Source organism: Leucoraja erinacea, chromosome 30 (assembly GCF_028641065.1).
Source record: "Leucoraja erinacea ecotype New England chromosome 30, Leri_hhj_1, whole genome shotgun sequence".
Lineage (NCBI taxonomy): Eukaryota > Metazoa > Chordata > Chondrichthyes > Rajiformes > Rajidae > Leucoraja > Leucoraja erinaceus.
The window spans coordinates 1,320,063-1,344,781 of NC_073406.1; the positions used below are offsets into that span (position 1 = coordinate 1,320,063).

Sequence of the window (24,719 nt, forward strand, 5' to 3'; positions counted from 1 at the left end):
ATTGGGATAGCCAAATACCTCCTCTGGCAGCTTGTTCCATCCTTTGTGTAAACATATTGCCCCTCAGATTCCTATTAAATCTTTTCCACCTCACCTTAAACCTACATCCTCTGGTTCTTGATTCCCCTACTCTGGATAAAAGTATTCACCCAATCTTGCCCTTCATCCTCCTGCGCTCCAGGGAATAAAGTCCCAGCCTGCTCAACATCTTTCCTAATGTTGTTCAAGATATATGTGCTGATGGTACAAAGAACAAATTCTCAAAGCAGCAATGGAATGGTGTGGAAAAACTAGTATTACAATGAGAGATAGCAAGGTCATACTTTAACAAATCTTTTGAGTTCTTTAACAGAGATTTGACAATGATGTAGTTCTTGGATTTTCCAGAGACCTTTAGATTAGTTATCAAATAGTCTATTCTGTATCAAGGTCAGGGCTTGTGGGGTTGGGGTGGGGAAGTCATTCACCAAACGGATTGAAAGCTGGCAGCAAAACTGAGAGGCGAGCATGTATGGTTGTAATTGCTTGCTCAGACTGCCAGCAGGTAAGGAAGGCACAGTGTTCTGCAGCAAATGGTGCGTATCTACGAGTGCTCACTATTTATACAAACTGGGAATTGGAAAGACAATTAGAAAATTTATGGAAAGTAACAAATTGAGTGGTATACTTAATACGAAGGAAAGATTGAGAAGATAAATAAATGCAGTCATTAGTGAGCTCTCTGAAAAGGGAAGCAGATGAGTTCTAGTGTCGAGAGGTGCTCGGTGGTGCATATAGGTTGTCAATATAAAGAAGCCTCATGCTGCTTGGATAATGAGATTCTGAATGGTGGAGAGAGATCTAGAGGTGTACATTCACAAATCAAATCATCAGAGGTAGCAAAGCAAATTTATTAAGTCATAAAATGCAAGCAAAACTGAAGGGTTCTTTACCAGGAGAATGGAATTGAAAAGCATGTTAAATCCATATAGAACCTACTCTACAAAAGATATGTATAACACTGAGATCAACGTGACTACAAGTGTGTTGAGGCGTTGGTAAGGTTGCAAGATTTACAGGGATAATAAACGTGAAAGATTGAGCAAGCCTTTTGCGGTTAGAGGTGAAGTATTAACTGCACCAGGGCAAGGCAAAGGTAACAAAGATGAGTCCAAACCTACCCGAGCCAACACGTTACCCATCCTTTGTCCCCAGAGATGCTGCCTGACCCGCTGCATAAACGGCAGCAGAATCAAAGACCCGTCCCACATAGTCACAGCTGGGGGTGGCACAGAGGGTGGCATGTACATGGAACGAGCAGCCAGAGGGGGGATTTATAGGGGTGGGTACAATTAGGCCATTTAAAAGACACTTAGACAGGTACATGAATAGGAAAGGTTTGGAAGGATATGGGCCCAGGTGAGTTTTCAGTTTCAGCTACAACTGAGGTATAGTGAAAACCAGTCAGCAGAAAGACAATACATGATTACAATTGATCCATTTACAGGGTATAGATACACAATAGGATGACAGATGGCACAATGGGCTAAGTGTTCGGCTGGCGACCGGAAGGTAGCTGGTTCGAATCCCGCTTGGAGTGCATCCTGTCGTTGTGTCCTTGGGGCAAGACACTTCACCCACCCTTGACTGTGTGTAAATGTAATGTAATTATGTGAAGCACTTTGGGGTCAATGCAAGTTGACTAAAAATGTGCTATATAAATAAGATTATTATTATTATTATTATTATTAATAGGGGAATAATGTTTAGTGCAAGGTAAACCCAGTAAAGCCTGAACAAGAATAGTCACCAAAGAGGTAGATAGTAGCTCAGCACTGCTATCTGGTTGTGGTAGGATGGTTCAGTTGCCTGATAACAGCTGGGAAGAAACTGTCCCTGAATCTGGAGGTGTGCGTTTTCACACTGCTATACATTTTGCCTGGTGGGAGAGGGAAGAAGAGGGAGTGACCGGGGGTGAGACTGGTCCTTGATGATGCTGCTAGCCTTGCCGAGGCAGCGTGAGGTGTAGATGTAGCCAATGTAAGGGAGGTTGGTTTGTGTGATGGTCTGGGTTGAGTCCACAATTCGCTGCAGTTTCCTGCGGTCTTGGATGGAGCTGTTCCCAAACCCTGCTCCGATGCATCATGATAAAATGCTTGGTAGACAAAAGTACTGGAGAAACTCAGCGGGTGCAGCAGCATCTGTGGAGCGAAGGAAATAGGCAACGTTTCCTTCGCTCCATGCAAAGAGTTGAACTATCTCCACTATAGGAAATAGATAACGTTTCGGGCCGAAACCCTTCCGGGTTTCGTCCCGAAACGTTGCCTATTTCCTTCGCTCCACATAGATGCTGCTGCACCCGCTGAGTGTCTCCAGCACTTTTGTCTACCTTCGATTTTCCAGCATCTGCAGTTCCTTCTTGAATGCTGATACAATTCTTTCTGGGACCAAGCGACCAAGCGACCTGCTGCCGTGCTGAATGGCTCCACGACTCACTGATTCATACAGCACAGAAACAGGCCCTTCAGCCCACCTAGTCGGTGCTGATCTACATTTTGTTCTTGCCCCGTCTCTTCAACTCTACGAGGTTTACTTAAAACCCATGAAGGTAGCAGGGGTCAAGGTGCATATCGGAAGTTGTTACTCCTTGTACAAGCCATTTATCAAATTCTGCAATTTTCCGTTTAAAATTCAGTGTGTAATTGTTTTGAGTCTACTACAAGAAAAGATCTCATTATTCACCGGCAGACAGGTACACTGGCGCAAGGCTGTATTGTCTGCATCACCTCTGATAGCGGTGATCTCCTTTACGACCATTGTTGTGAATGACTAACAAGGTTCCTTGGGGATTTTGTGTTCAGATTTCAGATACAATTCTTGCCTGGTTCTTCCTGCAACATAAACCCAGCAGCGGGGACTGAACAAAGTGATGCAAGCCAGGGTGCCTTTATTTCAGACATGCTTGCCTGCTGTTACACAACTAATTAACTTTTATGGCTCTAACAATGCAATTACGGTGATGTAGAGGCACCTGAGGATATGTTCACTCTTGGCTTTGACCATCCATCTGGTGGAGGCTGACATATCTGGAAATGTCTGGCATTCTGTGTCCTACAGGGGTGATATTCCAACCACTACAAGGACCCTCTGGAATGTGGGCATTCTTCGCTTAATTTTGTCTCGAGTTCAATGTATAAATCAAACGTATTTTCAAAGTAGGATTAATTCAAGAACTCAGAGCCACAGGCTTGCAGCACAATATGTTTCTGAACCGTGCGTGGGTGGTTCTTACACAAGGGTCTCGACCCGAAACGTCACCAATTCCTTCTCTCCAGAGACGCTGCCTGTCCCGCTGAGTTACTCCAGCATTTTGTATCTATCTTTGGTTTAAACCAGAATCTGCAGTTCCTTCTTATACAGATGGTTGTTAGCGGTTCTAGGGGACATGAAGATTAGAAGGAGCCCGCGCCAGGTGCTGTGTGTCGCAAGTTACCCCGGGATGATCATCACCAACATGGCAGGCGCAGAAACCTTGCAGCTGTGCGGCACCAGGAACTGCGGCAGCACCCTGGATAAAGGGAGGATTGGAGCAGGTTGTGCAGCCACGGGACAGAGAGTGTGTGTGTGTGTGTGTGTGACCATGTGCGTGTGTGTGTGACCTTGTGCGTGTGTGTGTGTGTGTGTGTGTGTGTGTGTGTGCGTGCGTGTGTGTGTGTGTGTGACCTTGTGCTCAATGAAGACTGCTCTTTAACTCCTCCATCAGTAACTCTTTGTGCCTCCGCTGCTTTGAATCTCTTTTTTCATACCTGTATCGGTGTGTGTTTTTGTGCTTACAAATGTGTGTGTATTTACCCAGGTGTGTGTTTATGTGTGACGTGTGTGTGTTTGTGCATGTGTGTGAGTGTGTTTGTGTACAAGTGTGTGTGTGCGAGTGTGTTTGTGAAGTGTGTGTGTGAGGTGAGTGTGTAGTGAGTGTGTAGTGTGAGGTGAGTGTGTGTAGTGAGTGTGTGGTGAGTGTGTGAGGTGAGTGTGTGGTGATTGTGAGTGTGTGTGCGGTGAGTGCGTGAGGTGAGTTTTTTGAGGTGAGTGTGCAAGGTGAGTGTGTGCGAGTGTGTAAGTGTGTGTGTGTGAGGTGAGTGTGTGAGGCGAGTGTGTAAGGTGAGTGTGTGAGGTGGGTGTGTGAGGCGAGTGTGTGTGAGTGTGTAAGGGGAATGTGTGAGGTGAGTGTGTGAGGGCGAGTGTGCGTGAGTTGAGTGTGTGATGAGTGTGTGTGTGAGCGTGCCTATCCAGACCAACCTTGCTGCCACCCCGACCAACATTGAATTCTCCAATTTTAGGTAACTAACCAACACCCCCCCCCCCCCCCACAATTGTTAATTCTCCCCCCTCTCTCCCTGATGCCCCACTTGGATGCGCACACATTTGTACCAGCATCCCACTTCCCTTCCCCTTCCACCCCGACCCCTCTCTAGGACGGCAGGAGAGAATTCCAACACAAACTGAAGTACATTCCCATCAAATGTTTGTAGAATCAAGGACCTACAGATGCTGGCTAATAGTGAGAGAGAGGAGGACATCGTCAAAGAGAGGAGGAGAACTTCTTCAAAGAAAAATAAGTCTTCGTCAATAAAGAGACTGCGTTGTATCGCCAATCAAGTGGATGCCGGGCGCTACGCCCTTGCGCCAATCTTCAGTTTTGCACTCATTGTGATGGCGTGGGTTTTCTCCGGGTGCTCCAGTTTTCTCCCACACTCCGAAGATGTACTGGTTTGTAGGTTTATTGGCTTAAAAATGGTAAATTGTCCCCAGTGTGTAGGATGGTGCTAGTGTACGGGGTGATCGCTGGTCGGCAGGGACTCGGCGGGCCAAAGGGCCTGTTTCCACGATGTATCTCTAAAGTCTAAAGTAAAGTGAGACACTGTGGAAGAGCCGTGTCGAAGGCGCTGAAGTCCATATAGACAACGGCCACAGATTTGCCCTCATCATCCTGTTTTGGTTACTTCTTCAAAAAACTCAGTCAAATTCGTAAGATACGATCTCCCACGTGCAAAACCATGCTGACTATCCCTACGTTAGGCACAACATGCTGGAGTAACTCAGCGGGACAGTCAGCATCTCTGGAGAAAAGCAATAGGTGACGTTTCTGGTCGAGACCCTTCTTCAGACTGAGAGTCAGGGGAAATTAGAGATATAGACGGTGATGTAGAGATATAGAAGAAATGAATGAAAGATATGCAGAAACTTAGCGATGATCAAGGAAACAGCCCATTGGTAGGGAAACATGGTAGATATCTGATAGGTGGTAGATAGCCTTGTCGATATCTGACTGTAGTTTTGTTTCAAAGTTCAAAGTAAACTTTATTGTCAATTCAAATAAATTGGATTGAAATTGCGTTTCCCCATACTCCAAATGTGCAAGTAATATTTATAACACAGACAGACAATCTACCAATAAGATAGACAATATACATTATTTAAAATATTCACAGTGTGCCAGAATGTAGTAACATTTTGAGGTATGTTATTAAGGTGCAATAATAAAAGGTGCAATATAGAAAAGTGCAAATAGCATACTGCAGACATTGAGTTAAAATTATTTTGACAGACAGTTGGTCTTTGTTTGTGTAATGTTCATGGACTTTTCTTGAGTGTGTTGAGTAGTCTGATGGCCTGAGGGAAAAAAGCTGTTTTTGAATCTGGTGGTTTTGCTCCGCATGCTGCGGTAGCGCTTGCCAGATGGTAGGAGAGGGAACAGTTTGTGTGCTGGGTGGGTGGTGTCTTTGATGATATTGGTTGCTCTCTTGCGACAGCGAGATGGGTATAAGTCCTGGATTGCAGGTTGTGGTGATCTGGTGATCTTCTCCGCTGTCCTCACCACTCTCTGTAGTGCCTTCAGAGCAACTGCCATACCAGACTGAGAGACTGCTGGTAAGAATGCTCTCAATGGCACCCCTGTAAAAAGTTGTGAGGGCAGAAGGGGGGAGGTCGGCTCTCCTCATCCGTCGAAGGAAGTGGAGGCGTTGCTGTGCTTTCTTGACTACTCATGTCTGATCATCTGTGATGTGCACTCCCACGAACTTGGTGCTTTTCACAGACTCCACTGCACTGCCATTGATACCCGAGAAATTCCTGCCGTATTCTCTGAGTGAAGATTGGCAGCTTCAGTTTACAAAATTAAATGGAACATTAAAACAGTGCAACTCTGCTGTTAATCAACAGTGCTGAAATAATTTGCACTAATTAGCTTTTTAAAAAAAAAAATCAGGCTTGAAAATCTCATCGAGAATTATTTGGTGACAGCAAGCGTCAGGAGCCGCATGGAATGGGGAAACGGAGCTGAACGTATCGAGCCCGATGTAGGAACATAGCTTGGATAATAAAAGTTGAAATTCATATGTTCATAGGTCATAGGAGCACGGTGGCGCAGTGGTAGAGTTGCTGCCATACAGTGTTTACAGCGCCAGAGATCTGGGTTCGATCCCGACTATAGGTGCTGTCTGTACGGAGTTTCACTTTCTTCCCGTGACAGTATGGGTTTCCGCCGAGGTTTTCAGTTGCCTCCCACACTCCAAAGTCGTACAGGTTTGTAGGTTAAATGGCTGGGGATAAATGTAAATTGTCCCTAGTGAAATGATTCAATTTAATTGTCATTGTCAGTGTACAGTACAGAGACAACGAAATGCATTTTTAGCATCTCCCTTGAAAGGGAGACACAGGGCGTCGCGGTGTGCCCGCGCCTGCCGCCGTAATTACATTCCATTTGTAGGTTTGCCCAAGGGCACAACGACAGTGGGGGATAAACCTGGTCGCCAAATTCTCCCATTGTGCTATCTGTGCCCTGTGTGTGTAGGATAGTGTTAATGTGCGGGGATCGCTGGTCGGTGCAGACTCGGTGGGCTGAAGGGCCTGTTTCCACGCTGTGTCTCTAAACTAAATTAAACTAATGAGCAGAAGTAGGTCATTGAATCTTGGCCCATTGAGTCTACTCCATCATTCAATTATCTTTCCCTCTCAACCTCATGCTCCTGCCTTCTCCCCATAACCCCAGATACTCGTACTAATCAGGAATCTATCTATCTCCGCCTTAAAAATATCCATTGACTTGGCCTCCACAGCCGTCTGTGTCGACAAATTGATGAGAAGATTAAACGCAGACCTGATGGTCCCCGAGATCTGATCCTTTTCTGGAAAGTATTTATCTTGATGCACTCAGGAGAGGAGCAGTAAAAAGTTGACAACGGCCACAAGGAGAATAAAATATTTTCTATCGTTGAAGATTGTAGAAAGATAAAATCGAGGAGATTTCATAATCTCCGGTGGGTGAATTGAGGTTGGTGATGGTGCAGACCACGGTTTCTCACGGCAGGCCACTGTCATAAGGTCATAAGGAATAGGAGTTGAACTAGGCCATTCTGCCCATCAAGTCTACCCCGCCATTCAATCATGGCTGATCTATCTCTCCCTCCTAACCCCATTCTCCTGCCTTCTCCCCATAACCCCTATCACCCGTACTAAACAAGAATCTATCTATCTCTGCCTTAAATATATCTACCAACGGCCTCCAAAGCCGTCTGTGGCAAATAATTCCACAGATTCACCACTGTCGTGTTTGGATATTCAGACGGAATCTTTCATAATTGTTTTATAACCATTCAAAGCTATCCACTGACTAGATTTATTTTTGCAAATAAAAATTTGCAGCATTTGAACTGGGAAGCAAAATAGCATCTGAGATGGTGATGTGAGCAGAGCGTTAATGGCAGAGGCAACCATCGTGTTTGCAATGGGACGTTTTCAGCTGCCGTCTTTATCCAGTTTGAATGCACAGAGGCTTTGGCTCCTGTCCCAAGGGCTGGGCTATAATTATAAACTATTTGGGTCAGTCACCAGCTACCAGATTACCAGTGTGGCACGGAGGAGACAAGACAGCAATGTCAATATGGATTGTTTTTCTTTCTAATTGAAACTTTTCTTCTGGTAACAATTTTGATGTTAATGCAGTCAGAATCGTTCAGTAAATAAATTGCACGTTGTGTGCCTGACTTCCCACCACTAGCGTTTCGTGATTATTCTGGAGAAAATAAAATGCATTCAGCCTTTTACTATTTGCATTCTAATTATCAAAGCCTGCACACATTCTTGTTGTATACCCTGCAGACTTTGACTACAAGATGCCAGCCCTTCCACTCTTAGAAGAAGCAATCTAATTAGTTCACATGCAGGGCACATTTGTGCAAGCTCTTTATCTAACTCACTTTGGACACTCCACTTTGTTCTGCTCTCTCTTCCGTTCTTCCCTGAAGGCACTGAACAGAGATCCCCAGCCACTCCCCCTCTCCCTGCTATTGCTCTCCGACTGCAGGGAGCAATAGTCAGATCTGAGGCTATATTAAAGAAAACTACCTCCTGCCGCTTGTCTTCCAGATAACCAGCTGGATCCTCAAGCCTCTAATTGTTAAACGCTCTTCAGCAGAGAATGAGCTCGGCGGAGTGCACGCTCTGTATGTATGAGGACCTTCATTCTTCAATCAAACTGATGAATATTTCAATACAATAGTTGAAAGGTCCTCGTGGATACACAGACACAATCAGCAGCAAGGACTATGTTCACAGAGTATTTTTACATTTACATGTCCTAGACACAAAATGCTGGAGTAACTCAGCGGGACAGGCAGCGTCTCTGGAGAGAAGGAATGGGTGACGTTTCGGGTCGAGACCCTTCTTTAGACTGAGAGTCAGGGGAGAGGGAAACTTAGAGATATGAATGAAGGGTCTTGACCTGAAATGTCACCCATTCCTTCTCTCCAGAGATGCGGCCTGTCCCACTGAGTTACTCCAGCATTTTGTGCCTATCTTCAGTGTAAACCAGCACCTGCAGTTCCTTCCTACACATTTGCATATCTGTTATACAAATGTAATTGTTCCATTTCATGTTATATGACAATAAAGCACTAATGACTCTTGAAGATGTTGATTAACTCAATAGACAATGGACAATAGGTGCAGGAGTAGGCCATTCAGCCCCGTCGAGCCAGCACTGTGATCATGGCTGATCATCCCCAATCAGTACCCCGTTCCTGCCTTCTCCCCATATCCCCTTACTCCGCTATCTTTAAGAGCTCTATCTAACTCTCTCTTGAAAGCATCTAGTGAATCGGCCTCCACTTCCTTCTGAGGCAGAGAATTCCACAGATTCACAACTCTCTGGGTGAATAAAGTTTTTCCTCATCTCCGTCCTAAATGGCCTACCCCTTCTTCTTAAACTGTGGCCCCTGGTTCTGAATTCCCCCAACATCTGGAACATGTTTCCTGCCTCTAGCGTGTCCAATCCCTTAATAATCTTGTATGTTTCAATAAGGTTCCCTCTCATCCTTCCAAATTCCAGAGTGTACAAGCCCAGCCTTGTATACAATGTTTGCTGAACGATCTTTGCATTTCCAAAGAGATGTGTCCCTTCATTCCAGAATACGTTTGGTGGTCCACAAATGAAGAAATGTAGGCGACCATCGTGTCTTCACAACTTTTATCAATAACACATGAAAGATCATCCTCCTTCCTGGCTTGTGTGAACATTTTGAACACTGGATTGGACATTAAGGTGAGATGTTGTAGTGTGGACAGCCCCTGATCTGTGTCATCGGGACCCCTCACCAAAGATTAGTCTGTAGGGCAGCCCCACACTGTACAGATATCACAGCAAAGAAACTTTAGACTTTAGGGATACATTGTGGAAACTGGCCCTTCGTCCCAATGAGTCTGCGCCAAGCAGCGATCACTACTAGCATTATCCAACACACTAGGGACTATTTACAATTTTATTACCAAAGTCGTTCAACCTACAAACGTGTACATCTTTGGAGTGTGGGAGGAAACTGGAGCACCTGGAGAAAACCCACGCAGTCCCCTCAAGAACATACATGATAGTTACAGACAGCACCCGTAGTCAGGATAGAACTGAGGTCTCGGGCGCGGTGAGGTAGCAACTCTGCCACTGCTCCACCGTGCCGTACAGAGAGGGCATCTCATTGAAACATATAAGATTGTTAAGGGCTTGGACACGCTAGAGGCAGGAAACATGTTCCCAATGTTGGGGGGGTCCAGAACTAGGGGCCACAGTTTAAGAATAAGGAGCAAGCCATTTAGAACGGAGAAGAGGAAACACTTTTTCTCACAGTGAGTGGTGAGTCTGTGGAATTCTCTGCCTCAGAGGGCGGTGGAGGCAAGTTCACTGGATGCTTTCAAGAGAGAGTTAGATAGGGCTCTTAAAAATAGCGGAGTCAGAGGATATGGGGAGAAGGCAGGAACGGGGTACTGATTGGGGGATCAGCCATGATCACAATGAATGGCGGTGCTGGCTCGAAGGGCCAAATGGCCTACTCCTGCACCTATGCAGACGGCTCTCAGCCCCCCTCCTCTGGCACAGAACAAGAATGGAGATCCCCAGGCCGACCAGGTGTCCACTCCACCAGCTGCCCACCAGGAGGCAAGTTGGATGGACCTTCTCCTGGAGAGAAGGAATGGGTGACGTTTCGGGTCTGAAGAAGGGTCTTGACCCGAAACGTCACTCATTCCTTCTCTCCAGAGATGTTGCTGCCTGTCCCGCTGAGTTACTCCAGCATTTAGAGCCTGTATGCTGGGGATTCCAGCAGTTTTATGATGTTGCCACCGACACAATATGTTGCTTGTCAGGGCCCTGGGCAAGAGGTGGTAGTCTAGGCTGCTGAGTTGGAAAGGACAAAGAAGAGAAGGCGAGCCATGATACATATCACAGAACGTACCACACACAAGCCATCAGGAGGTTTCTACTCTACAATCACATTGCTGCTGATACAAGCCAGCATTGCAGGTTCATTTAGACACTCCATCAATAATTGCTACTGCCTGACCAGGAGCCAAGATAATTACAGTGGCTACTGACTCATGATCATTGCGTCTACACATCAATTGCACCAATCTGTTGACCATATGCACGTGCACTCAGGAAGGAAGGTCACCAGAGGTTTTTGTCAAGGGTTGTTTGTAAATATTATAATACTTATATCATCGCCATCGACACACTTCAAGGGCTATACTAGTGCTATACTGCACCCAATGAATTACTTTGGCAACTGTTGTTGGCGTTGCATTTCACAAGCACAATGGCAATAATGGGAGACACAGTAGGATTACTGACAGGGCTGATTGCAATCGACTCGGCAGATCTGGACATGCGAGCACCTGTCCATAATACATTCCTCATCTCAATTGAAGGAGCTTCCAGGCCATGAATACCAAGTAGCAAAAATCCCCAAATGCTTTTGAATTTTTGAACTCAATTACCCCTGCTCCGTGAATGACTTCTTCTTCCCGACTCAATCACCCACGACCCAAGGAATAATGAGCTGTAAGATTTGTAACTCACTGCCAGGTGACCGTCAGAGTCATCAACCCTTGTCCTTCACTCTCGCAGAATGTTAGAGCATGGAATATGTAGGTCGTGGATTTGCTCAGCGTTTGTGTCATTGAACATGTTTGATGTGTGAGACAAGTTCATAAGTTGGGCCCATCAAGTCTACACCACCATTCTCTCCCAACCTCTCCCTCCCAACCCCATTCTCCTGCCTTCTCCCCCGTAACCTCTGACACCCGTACTCCCAGAAACCCGAGAAGATGGTGATATTTTATAACGTGAATTATGTGGCAAACTACGAAATCCTCTGGAGCATAAACTCTTCATATCTATGAGTAAAGACGGTATCATGTGGTTCTCCACAAACGGAATAGCTCTGGAGAGGAAATAGAAATGTTGACCCGTCAAATTCCTGCCGATATCAGCCCATCCTAACAGCGAATATGATGGTGACACCACTGTGATACACAGCATGGTGGACAAGCCAGTCTCGTGCCACTAGTATAGGATTGCAGGCAAACACATTCATAACCAAAATGGCCAGCATCGGCATTCTATCACAAGGAGATTTGTGTATTGGCTTGACAAAACCATATGGTTGTGTAGGAAGAAACTACAGATGCTGGTTGAAACTGAAGGACACAAAATGCTGGAGTAACTCAGCAGTACAGGCAGCATCTCTGGATAGAAGGAATGGGTGACGTTTTGGGTCAAGATCTTTCTTCAGACTGAAGAACCCATTCCTTCTGTCCAGAGATGCTGCCTGCCCCGCTGATTAAAACCATAGGTTGTTCCTGTTTATGTACTTACTTCATTGTTTAGATGACACCTTCCTATAACTTATTACAAAAGCATAATTTCTTCAGCTGGTCAGACCTAACCAGATCGAATGAGGGAAAGCACCTGGGATATCCCCAATTCATCCAGTCTCTAGAGTGTAGCCACTGGCCGTTTTGAATTGACATCATCTTTCTTGTTGGACTTTCCTGTCACCTCAAGTTCCATTGCACCTCACACAGATTAAATCTTAATTTCCTTCCTTAATCCTGACACGCTCACACTAAACACATTCTCTGCCTCAGAAAAAACAAAAGGATAAAATATGTGTTCTTAAGCATGGAATGTAATGTTTGAGTGTGTGTGTGTGTGTGGGCGTGTGCATGTTTAGTTTAATGTAGAGATACAGCATGGGAGCAGGCCTTTATGGCCAGCCATCGATCAACCTTACACTAGTTCTCTCCTACACACGGGAGACAATTTACAGAAGCCGATGAACCTACAAAGCTGCAGGCCTTGGAATGGACGAGGACACCAGAACACTCGGAAAAAACCCACGTGGTCACAAGGAGTGTGTAGGAAAGAACTGCAGATGCTGGATTAAACCAAAGATAGACACAAAATGCTGGAGTAACTCAGCGGGACAGGCAGCATCTCTGGAGAGTAGGAATGGGTGACGTTTCGGGTCGAGACCCTTCTTCAGACTAGTTGCAAGGAGAGCGTGCAAACTCTGCACAGACAGCAACCATAGTCAGTATCAAACCTGGATTTCTAGCTCTGTAAAGGGCCTGTCCAACTTGGGCGTCATTTGCGCATAATTTACGCTACATCATTTACGTGTCACGACGCACGACGCGCATGGTTCGTGGTGACGTAGGCGGTGACACGCGGTTACGAGCCGCGCCCCAGGATTTTGGGATGTACAAAATCTTTGCACGCCATCTGCATGACGTGCAAATGACGCCCAAGTGGGGCACGCCCTTAAGGCAGCAACTCTACCGTTGTGCCACATTGCCACCCCAAATGTGTGCGTGTGCGTGTTTATATTATGACCATGTAATGCGCCCACTTGCCAAACGTGTAACAATTACACAGGCATTAATTGCCAACTGAAAGCCTCAACATGTAAGTGGAGCGGTTCCTTGTGAATAAACCTGCCTTCCTGGATATATCATTGCTGTGGCTCCAGACATTCTGACATTAAATGTTTCTTTGTTAAATTTGACCAGCGACTGGAATCCCGCGTTGGGAATTCGAAGTGAGAGCTTCCTGTGAATGCAGGCGCCCCAGTGGGAATGTAAGCCACATTGCATCTACAGTAATGATCCTTCAACACTTTGCAACGAGCTAACGACTCACTGAAGTGCAGTAAATGTTGTGCTGCTTGTTAGAGCAGCTGAGGAGCTGGTGTCATGTTGGTGTGAAACTGCTCCACAACAGTGGATAAATCCTGAATTATCCAGAAGGGTAAATGCATCATTAAGATGCAGTGGATTTGTCTTCAGAAACATAGAAACATAGAAAATAGGTGCAGTGGCCATTCGGCCCTTCGAGCCTGCACCGCCATTCTGATGATCATGGCTGATCATCCAACTCAGTAGGGCCTTCTCTCCATACCCCCTGATCCCCTTAGCACAAGGGCCACATCTAACTCCCTCTTAAATATAGCAGTGGCCTCAACTTCTGTGGCAGAGAGTTCTTCAGCGTGAAAAAAGAACGAGGGGTCACTATTCCCAGCAACAGCATAATAAGGTGCACAAGATCATGAGGGGAGCAGGTCGGGTAGATGCAGAGTCTTTTACCCAGAGTAGGGGAATAAAGAACCACAGGACATAGCTTTTACGGGGAGAGGGAAAAGGGCCTGTCCCACTTACGCAATCTTTTCAGCGACTTGCCGGCACCCGTCATAGTCGCAGTAGGTTGCCGAAAATTTTCAACATGTTGAAAACCCAGCGGCGACCAGAAAAAGGTACAACTGAGGGCGACTACTCACGCCCATACAGGCGTCACCCCGCGACCACGGGTATGGTCGTGAGTAGTCGCCCAAAGAGTCGTACCTTTTTCTGGTCGCCAATGGATTTTCAACATGTTGAAGATTTTCGGCAACCTACTGCGACTATGACGGGTGCCAGCAAGTCGCTGAAAAGATCGCCTAAGTGGGACAGGCCCTAAAAGCTTTAATAGGAACCCAAGGGGCAACCTTTTCACACAGAGGATGGCGGGTATATGGAATGAGCTGCCAGAGGAGGAAGTTGAGGTAGGTACAATAACAACATTTCAAAGGCATTTGGACAGGTACATAGATAGGGAATGTTTGGAGGTAGATGGGCCAAACGCGGGCAGATGGGACATGTGGTCAGCCTGGGCAAGTTGGGTCGAAGCCTGAAGGGCCTGTCCCACTTTCACAACCTAATTCACAACCTTTTTTGACTCGTGGACATTTTTCATCAGGCTAGAAAAAACGCCCCGACCTACATGATGCCACGAGTACCTGCGACTAGCATCACGGCCTACCTACGATCTACCTACGACCTCCTACGACCTCGTGACGACCATGCTGCGAGTATGTCAAGGGCAAACTCGGCAGAAGTCATTTGCTCCTGTAACATATGAACTTATGAGGTGTACTTGAGGAGCAGTCACTGAGAATATACAGGGCCAGGAATCTCTCACATTCTTCACATAGATGATGGACTTGCCCAGGTCATTGGGGGAAGGTGATGGATGAGATGGTGTCTCCAACATATGGACTGAACAGGGAGATTCACTGGGTCAAGTGAGATCGTTAGACAATGCTGAGTTGAATGACACCAGAATGTCTTGCAGGAGAGATGCTATAGTTGACCTCAGTACCAGGAGACTGTGATGGGTGTGAGGGGAGGCAGTCTTCCTGTTGTTTGGCATTGCTGTTCGCTGGGAGATATTCGGTTAAAGCAGAATAACATTCAGTTCAGTTGAAACTGAAATCATCTTAATGAAGGATTGCATCCACTTGCTGTAAATATCAGCTCTTCCACAGTTTAACCTGTGTGCTACTCCTTTGTTCAACAACTTAGCTAATTATCATCTTAAGCAATGTTCTGCCAATTACCATTATTTGTTTAGCCATGTTATTATTGCATAAATTAACCACGGCCATTAGCGTGGAGGCAATCATAAATATATTGCGGGAACGATATCCCAGAGTTGCCAATTACTAGTTTACAGGTGTGTAACAAGCCGAGCCAGTGCTGAGACATTTGTACGAGGCTTGTCAATACCAGCTGCAAAGGTGCATGTGTTACCAGCTAGAGGCAGCGAGCCGTCACAGAATGACAGCGGCCTCCATAGCCGCACTAATCATTGAGTTGGCCAGCCCAACTAAACAGAAATCAGACTAAAGACTACGTGTGTAGGAAGGAACTGCAGATGCTGGTTTAAACCGAAGATAGACACAAAAAGCTGGAGTAACTCCGTGGATAGACACAAAAGAGAACGGATCGGTAACCTTTTTCGTGGGACAGGCAGCATCTCTGGAGAGAAGGGATGGGTGACCTTTGTCTGTACGGAGTTTGTATGATCTCACTGTGATCGCGTGGGTTTTCACCGATTGCTCCGGTTTCCTCCCACACTCCAAAGACGTGGATAATTGGCTTCAGCAACATTGTAAATTGTTCCAAATGTGTGTAGGATAGTGCGAGTGTACTGTGTGATCGTGGGTCAGCACGGACTTGGTGGGCTGAAGGGCCTGTGTCTGCGCTGTATCTCTAAGGTCTATAGTAAAGTAAAGTACTATACATGCAAGCATCAGGAAGTTCCTGGCTGCTATTCAATGGAGCACCGTCATCTGATGGGCAGGAGATAATGACATCAAGATAGTGAGACCAAGCGACCATTTTGCCACGCACTTGCGCTCAGACAACCAAGGTGCTGGATCTCCCAGGCGCTAACCATTTTAACTCACCTTCTCCCTCCTACCTCACTGTCCTCAGCCCCTTCCATAGCCAGTGTGGTCACACGCAGACTGGAGGAATGGTGCCTCATGTTCTGCTTGGACAGTTTACAACCCTATGATATAATCATTGCATTCTCTACTTTTGAGTAACACCGCTCTTTCCTGTGAGACGCACCCACCCTAGTGCACACCTATTTCTCCAAGCCTTTCCTCTCCCCGTCCCATGCCTCCTCCCCCCCTCGTGTTACTGCCTCACAGTGTCAGAGACCCAGGTTCGATCCTGACTACGGATGCTGTTTGTCCGGAGTTTACACGTTCTTTCCGTGACCTGCGTGGGTTTTCACCCGGGTGCTTCCGGTTTCCCCTCCTACTCCCAACACGTGCAGGTTTGTTGGTTAATTGGCTTGGAAAAATTGTAAAGTGTCCAGAGTGTGTGTCGAATAGTGTTAGTGTGCAGGGATCGCCGGTTGACACTGACTCGATGGGCCGAAGGGCCTGTTTCCGTACTGTATCTCCGAACTAAACAATACGTTTCCTATTGTAAGGGAGTTTCAAAACCAGGGAGCACAAATCCTATCCAGTCACGATAGAATTCACCGTGGAATTCACTTTGCCAACATATGGTCGAATGTGAACTGCGAGCAGAAGCATTTGAAGCAAGCTGCAAGAAGGGAGGCATTCAATAGAACGTTAGTCTGATGGACGGGTAGGAGGTTGCTCAAGTAGATCATAAACATTGGAATGGGCATGTTATGTCAAATGGGCTATTACTGTGCTGTTAAATTGACATTAAAATTACTCCTTTTACTCAAGGTAAGTCACTTTGCAGGAACATAATCAGAAAATAATGGATTTCAAGTCAATGGAGATTTTAAGAGTGAGATGAAACTGGTTAGCAATGGGTATTAAGGAGACTCCAGTGGTAAGCTGGAGAGGTGGGGTGGTGCTGGTAGGATATTCCAATCTAAGTGGCTGCAGTCCAAATGTGTCGGAAGGAACTGCGGATGCTAATTTACACTGAACATAGACACAAAAGGCCGGAGTAACTCAGCGGGTCAGGCAGCATCTTCGGAGAAAAGGAATAGGACATTTTGGGTCGGAGCCCTTCTTGACCCAAAACATCACCCATCCTTTTTCTCCAGAGATACTGCCTGACCGCTGAGTTACTCCAGCTTTTTAGAAACATAGAAACATAGAAAATAGGTGCAGGAGTAGGCCATTCGGCCCTTTGAGCTAGCACTGCCATTCAATATGATCATGGCTCATCATCCAAAATCAGTACCCCGTTCTTGCTTTCTCCCCATATCCCTCGATTCCATTAGCCCTTAGAGCTAAATCTAACTCTCTCTTGAAAACATCCAGCGAATTGGCCTCCACTGCCTTCTGCGGCAGAGAATTTTACAGATTCTTAACTCTCTGGGTGAAAAAGTTTCTCCTCATCTCAGTCCTAAATGTCTATCTTCGGCAGTAGGCCCAATATGGATATCCTTATCTGGGGGTAAAGAGGTGTAGCCTGACCCGCTGAGTTACTCCAGCACTCTGTGTCTTTGTTTGATGTATAAACCGGCTGGATAGATGCAGAGCCCTTGAGAGGTTCCCTGGTTGGAGTTGTGGAGCCAAAGAAGAATCTTTAGGCAGCAATCTGAATTTTGAATTGGAAAAATTAACGTTGAGCCAAACTACCATAAATAATTTCAGCAATTTAGCAAGAGAAAGTTGTTGACTTGAGGAAGAGTGGTGGAGGACATGTCCCAATCAGCACCAATGGTGGCAAAGTGGAAATGAGTGAGAGCTTCAAGTTCCTTGGCATAAATATTACCTGCAATCGGTCATGGACCAACAGCTGAAGCAAAGGTGGAACATCAACGCCTCTACTTCCCCTGGACCCTGGGGACATTTAACCATCTTTGAACTGTCTTTAATCAGACTCTATTTTGCACTAAGTATTGTTCCCTTCATCCTATGATGGCTTGATTTTAGGCTTTTCTTTGACTAGAAAGAACGCAAACACAAGCTTTTCACTGTACCTCGGTGCACATGACAGTAATAAACTAAACTAAAGTGGTTCTTACTAACTTCTACAGATGCTTCATAGAAAGCATCGGAGTTGCATCACAGTTTGGTTTTCAAGCAAGAAATTGCAGAGTTGTGGATGTAGCCCAGTCCATCCGACAGACCAGACTCTCCAGCATTGACTCCATCTGCCTCAGGAAAGCAGCCAATATGAATACAGATCCTGGTCATTCCTTCTTCTCCCTGGACTTGGAAGCAGCTTTGTCCCCTTTGTTAACAGGCTTCTGAATAGTCCTTCCATAAGCTAGAGTACATGTCCGATTCTCCGACCAACCACATTGCGGACATTGGACACTATGAACAAGGTTTCATCTGGAGAGAAGACACAGAGTGCTGGGGTAACTCAGCGGGCCTTCGCTCCATAGATGCTGCCTCACCCGCTGAGTTTCTCCAGCACTTTTGTTTACCTCTGGGGAACAGGATTTGTGTTGGCCCCCTTCTTCAGACTCGATCCGAAACGTCACCTGCCCATGTTCTCTTGAGCCGCAACCTGACCCGTCGAGTTCCTCCAGCACTTTGCGTCTCTTTTGTGAGCCAGCATCTGCAGTTCCTTGCTCCAACATTTATTTGGAGGGAGTGGGGACTTGTTGATGGATTGATGGTGGACATTCAGTCCGACAAGGTAGAGATGATCGCAGGACCACCTCGTACAGTCTCTGGCACGTCTGCCTCAATGTTGATGCCGGGAATATTGATTTACAACACGAGGCAGAGAGGGGAACGTACATCGAGATTTAATTGGATGCATAGACTAATTTATTTAGACAAACGCTTCTTTACATTTGCAATAATTGAACAGTTCAAAGCAACTCCATATTAAGCAGCAAAATATTACATTTAAATTATTTGGACAGTGGAGATTAATGAGGCGTTAAACTGACTGACTCTGTTAGTTGAACAATTAATATTTTTGTATATGTTTATGTGACAGCTCAGGCCATTAATCTGCAGCATTATTTGTGTTCCGTTTGTTCTTGTTGTCTACAAAGCTACAGTCTTGCGCCCGGGGTTGTTGGAAAGGAATGCTCATTTCTTCATTTGCAATCTGGGGCCAAACGCAGGCAGGTGGGACTATGGTCGCTGGGACATGTTGGGCGGTGTGGACAAGTTGGGCCGAGGGGCCTGTTTCCACACTGTATCAATGGCTGGTTTACACTGAAGACAGACACAAAATGCTGGAGTAACTCAGCGGGACAGGCAGCAGCATCTCTGGAGAGAAGGAATGGGTGACATTTTGGGTTGAGACCCTTCTTCTGTTCCTTCCTACACTTGAACCTGGAGTTATTGGCAGTCCTTTCCATCATGGAGGATTCAAAGCTAAATGAAATCATTTTCTCTTGCATAACTTTGTCCATCTGACCTTAAAGCCATGCCCTCTAAAATGACATGTCCAAGATGTCCATAAGTGATAGGAGAAGAATTAGGCCATTCGGCCCATCAAGTCCACTCTGCCATTCAATCATGGCTAATCTCTCTCTCCCTCCTAACCCCATGCTCCTGCCTTCTCCCCATATCCCCTGACACCCGTACTAAATAAAGAATTTATCTATCTCTGCCTTAAAAATATCAGTTGACTTGGCCTCCACAGACGTCTGTGGAAAGAATTTCACTTGGGGGATTTTATCATCTTTAATTTAGTTTGAAGCATGGAGTAGAAACTGTTTAAACAATTGCACGCTCACTTCCAGCAGGTCCTTCCCTTGGTGTGGAGGTGGAGAGTGATACAGCGTGGAAACAGGCCCTTCGGCCCAACTTGCCCACACCGCCCAACATCTCCCAGCTATACTAGTCCCACTTGCCAGCATTTGGTCCATATCCCTCCAAACCTGTCCTATACATGTACCTGTCTAACTGCTTCTTTAATGTTGGGATAGTCCCAGCCCCAACTACCTCCTCTGGCAGCATGTTCTATACACCCACCACCCTGTGTGTGAAAAAGTTACCCCTCAGATTCCTATTAAATCTTTTCCCCTTCACCTTGAACCTATGTCCTCTGGTCCTCGATTCCCCCACTCTGGGCAAGAGACTCTGTGTGTCTACCCGATCTGTGCCTCTATCCTCTCTTGATCTTATACACCTCTATAAGATTACCCCTCATCCTCCTGCGCTCCAAGGAATAGAGTCCCAGCCTGCTCAGCCTCTGTCTACAACTCAGATCCTCTAGTCTGGCAACATTCCTGTTACTAGTGTTGGCCAAAGGGCAGCAGCCAATACCGACATCATTCATTTTCTCCCAATGACTTGTTCATTAGTTACTTGTCCGTTTCCCTACATTGTGAACATTGCCCAGTCTTAATCTCAATGGTCAATCTATAACTGTACACCTCCACAAAAGGCCATAGGTTTGGTCCACAAAACAGGACAAAGGGGCATTGATCTAGACTCTCCCTTTCTCTCCCTCTCTCGTAAAGTTGAGCAGATGAGAGGGTGGATGGCTCATGCCTTCCATTCATTATTCTTGCTCCACTCCCTCTCTCAATCATTCATGCCGTCTCTCTCTTTGTTAACTCCTCCACCTCCCTCTCTATTGCTCTCACAACCCCCCCTCTCTCTCTCTCCCTCCCCATCGTTTATAGCTCTTGCTCTCTCTCTCCTGCCCACTCACCACTGCACATCCTCCCTCTTCACCCTCTCCCCTGCTGTTGCCCAGTGTGTATCACTTGCCCCTCCACTATGACCTTGTTTCATTCACGTTCCCGCCTGTGAGGTCCAACCCTCGATCCCCGTCTCCATTATGCAGCACCCCTGCATCTTCTCCTACAGCGGCCCATCACGGACCGTGAGTGGGGCCTTGGTCCCCTGGTCATCACAAGTGATCACCGCTGAGCAGGATTGCCCGCTGCTGAGGGATCCCACACAGGGACAGCTGTGCACGGCGGTGGGATTACACACACACAAGCCGCAGGGGGATTAAACTAACGCACACAAATCTAGAATCAACATTTTAACCAGTCTGCACAGCAGAGCAATTACGGCCCAAGCATTTTCAGAAACATTTGTCTGGCCAAACAGCCTGTCCCTTTTTAATAGATTAATCCCACTTTAATCATACCCTTTAATCCCTTCTCCCTCCAGAAAACATATCTAATTGCATCCTGAACCTATTTATCCTGCCAGCTTCAATCTCCACCTCCCCTCCTCCCGCTACCCAAAACAACTTATTCCAGTGAAAATCTTCCTCCAGTTTCTCCGCCCACATCTCTTCATATTACTCCTCACGTGGTCTTCATCACAACTGTGTCACTGCACTGAAAATAACAGTGAATTTTGCAAAATGCCTTTGGCGCAGTGGTAGAGTTGCTGCCTCACAGCGCCAGAGACCCGGGTTCGATCCTGACTACGGGTGCTGTCTGTATGGAGTTTGTACGTTCTCCCCGTGGCCTGCGTGGGTTTTCTCCGGGAGCTCCCACACCCCAAAGACGTACAGGTTCGAAGGCTAATTGGCATTGGTAAAGTTGTAAATTGTCCCAAGTGTGTGTAGGATAATGTTAGTGTGCAGCGATCGCTGGTCGGCACGGACTTGGTGGGCCGAAGGGCCTGTTTCCCCACTGTATCTTGAAACTAAACCAAATAATTTCTGATTTTTTTCCTCCTAAAAAGCATTTTCTTTTGTAATTATCACAACTCCTGAACAAACCTATTAGAAAAACTGTGGCCACATATTTTCACGTTCATAAGTGATACGAGCAGAATTAGACTATTCGGCCCATCAAGTCAACGGCATCATTTAATCATGGCTGATCGATCTTTCCCCCTCAACACCATTCTCATAACCCCCGACACCCAGGGTTTAATCACCTTTTCCTCATGAAACGTTGGTCTTTCATCCAGTCCACCTTAACAGTGCCTTGGTGGTGGTTGTAGTGGTGTTGGTGGGGGGGAGACCAGGTGGAGCACGGGGAAGGGGGAGGGGATGAGGGGGTATTGTTAGAGTTGACGTGAAATTGGAGACGGCAATGTTTTATATTCCGTTACTGGAGGTACTGCCACATAATTCTGCCTCTTTCAATTATTCCAATATTGGGCTCAGTAAGTGTTATGCACCACTCCACAGATTGTTTGCAGTGTTCACACCATTCTACCGCTTACATGAGTCGTTACATTTATTGCTACACTGATTGTATTTATTGTTTACTCAGAGCTTCATGCTAACTAACTATTTGATTGCACCCGGACAATAAACTGATGGGAATTTGAGTTGTCACAGGATCGCCACAATTTGGGGTGCCGCAAGGCTCGGTGCTGGGACCCCAGTTATTTACAATCCATATTAATGATTTAGACAAGGGAATTAAATGTGACATTACCAAGTTTGCGGATGACACAAAGCTGGGTGGCAGTGTGAGCTGCGAGGAGGATGCTATGAGGCTGCAGGGTGACTTGGACAGGTTGGGTGAGTGGGCAGATGCATGGCAGATGCAGTATAATGTGGGTAAATGTGAGGTTATCCACTTTGGTGCCAAATACAGGAAGGCAGATTATTATCTGAACGGTGTCAGAATAAGAAAAGAGGAAGTACAACGAGACCTGGGTGTGCTTGTACATTAGTCACTGAAAGTAAGCATGCAGGTACAGCAGGCAGTGAAGAAAGCTATGGCCTTCATTGCGAAAACATTTGAGTTTAGGAGCAAGGAGATCCTACAGCAGTTGTACAGAGCCCTGGTGTGAGCGCATCTGGAGCATTGTGTGCAGTTTTGGTCTAATTTGAGGAAGGACATTATTGCTATTGAGGGAGTCCAGCACAGGTTCATCAGGTTAATTCCCAGGTTGGCGGGATTGACATATGATGGGTCGACTGGGTTTGTATTCACTGGAATTTAGAAGGAGATCTTATAGAAACATATAAAATTCTTAAAGGATTGGACAGGCTAGATGCAGGAAAATGTTCTCGATGTTGGGGGAGTCCAGAACCAGGGGTCACAGTTTAAGAATAAGGGGTCGGCCAATTATGACTGAGATGAGGAAAAACCTTTTCACCCAGAGAGTTGTGAATCTGTGGAATTCTCTGCCACAGAAGGCAGTGGAGGCCGATTCACTGGATGTTTTCAAGAGGGAGTTAGATTTTGCTCAGGGAGGAACGGGGTACTCATTTTAGATGATCAGCCATGATCATATTGAATGGCAGTGCTGGCTTGAGGGGCCGAATGGCCTACTCCTGCACCTATATTTTTCTGTGTTTCTATGTTACTCCAGCACTCTGTGAAACGTCACCTATCCATGTTCTCCAGAGATTCTGCCTGACCCGCTGAGTTACTCCAGCACTCTGTGTCTTTTTTTCTCTCTGCTCATTTCTATTTTCCTTTCTACCTCTCCCGCATTGCTCCTTCGAGCAGTTCCAGGCCGGTGTGATGTTATATAAACACATACTGTTTACTTGTACTGTTAGTTTCCCTCTATAAGGGCTGTAATCTCTTTGCCTTTATGAGGTGAAGATTCTCAAATGCGGCTGGCTTTACCCTCTCCTTAAATAGCAGCAATGTGACTTTTTATAGTTGCCTATAACATTTCAAAAGAGGTGCCAGATCCCGAGAGCAGGGAATTTATTGCAACAGATTAAAACAGGGAGTTTCATCAGGAAATATTAGAAGTCAGGGCACGGAGACATTCGACATAATTATTGCCTGAACTCAGCGGGTGGAGAGAGTACGAGGCAGAAGAACTCAAGATCTGTCAGGTTAGAAAATGTAAGCATTCCGTTATTATTCCCTGAATGGGGGCTACAGTTTATCGGAGACACTGTTCCAGGAAACATTTGGCTGTGATGGCAGTCAGTCTAGAGGTTCTGCAGTAGGGAACCATCCTGAAATATAGGTGTGATATCATGAATTATATAATCGGGATTTCGGTGACATAGTGCTCTCAGTAGAGTCATACGATTATAAGTGATAGGATCAGAATTAGGCCCATCAAGTCTACTCCACCATTCAATCATGCCTGATCTATCTCTCCCTCCTAACACCATTCTCTGTAGACCTCCCTCTGTATCTTCTAAAAATGTATCTGTAAAAGAGTCATGAAGTCAAAGTGTCATATAGAGTGGAGACAGGCCCTTCAGCCCAACATGTCACAGCATCTACACTAGTCTCACCTGCCCATGCTAGGCCACTAACTCTCTAAACTCTTTCTATCCATGTACCTGTCCAATTGTCTCTTAAATGTTATGACAGTCCCTGCCTCAACTACATCCTCGGGCAGCTCGTTCCATACACCATATAACCATATAACATGAACCACTCTCTGTGTAAAAAGGTTTCCCCTCAGGCAACTACATTCAGGTAATAACTCAATTCAGATAATCAAATCTTTCCCCCTTCACCTTAAACATATGTTTGTCTGTTCCTCGATTCCCTTACTCGGGGCTAAAGACTCTGTGTAATAATCCGATCTATTCCTCTCATAATCTTGATGACTATTAATGGATAGAAATTATTTTGCACAGAAGCAGCTGAATAGGATTAAGGGCCTGTCTCACCTGGTGATTTTTTAGGCGACTGCCAGCGACTACGACAATGGAATTCACTGATGTCAGCAATGGCACCAACCTTCGTCACCTGGGGATAACGTACG

General features: G+C 46.0%; 1 protein-coding gene across 1 annotated transcript in view; it reads left to right on the top strand.

The window, feature by feature from the left end:
- LOC129711449 (immunoglobulin superfamily member 21-like) overlaps nt 1-24,719 on the top strand; it is a 213,714-nt gene that overhangs the window by 55,815 nt on the left and 133,180 nt on the right. The window lies entirely within an intron of this gene.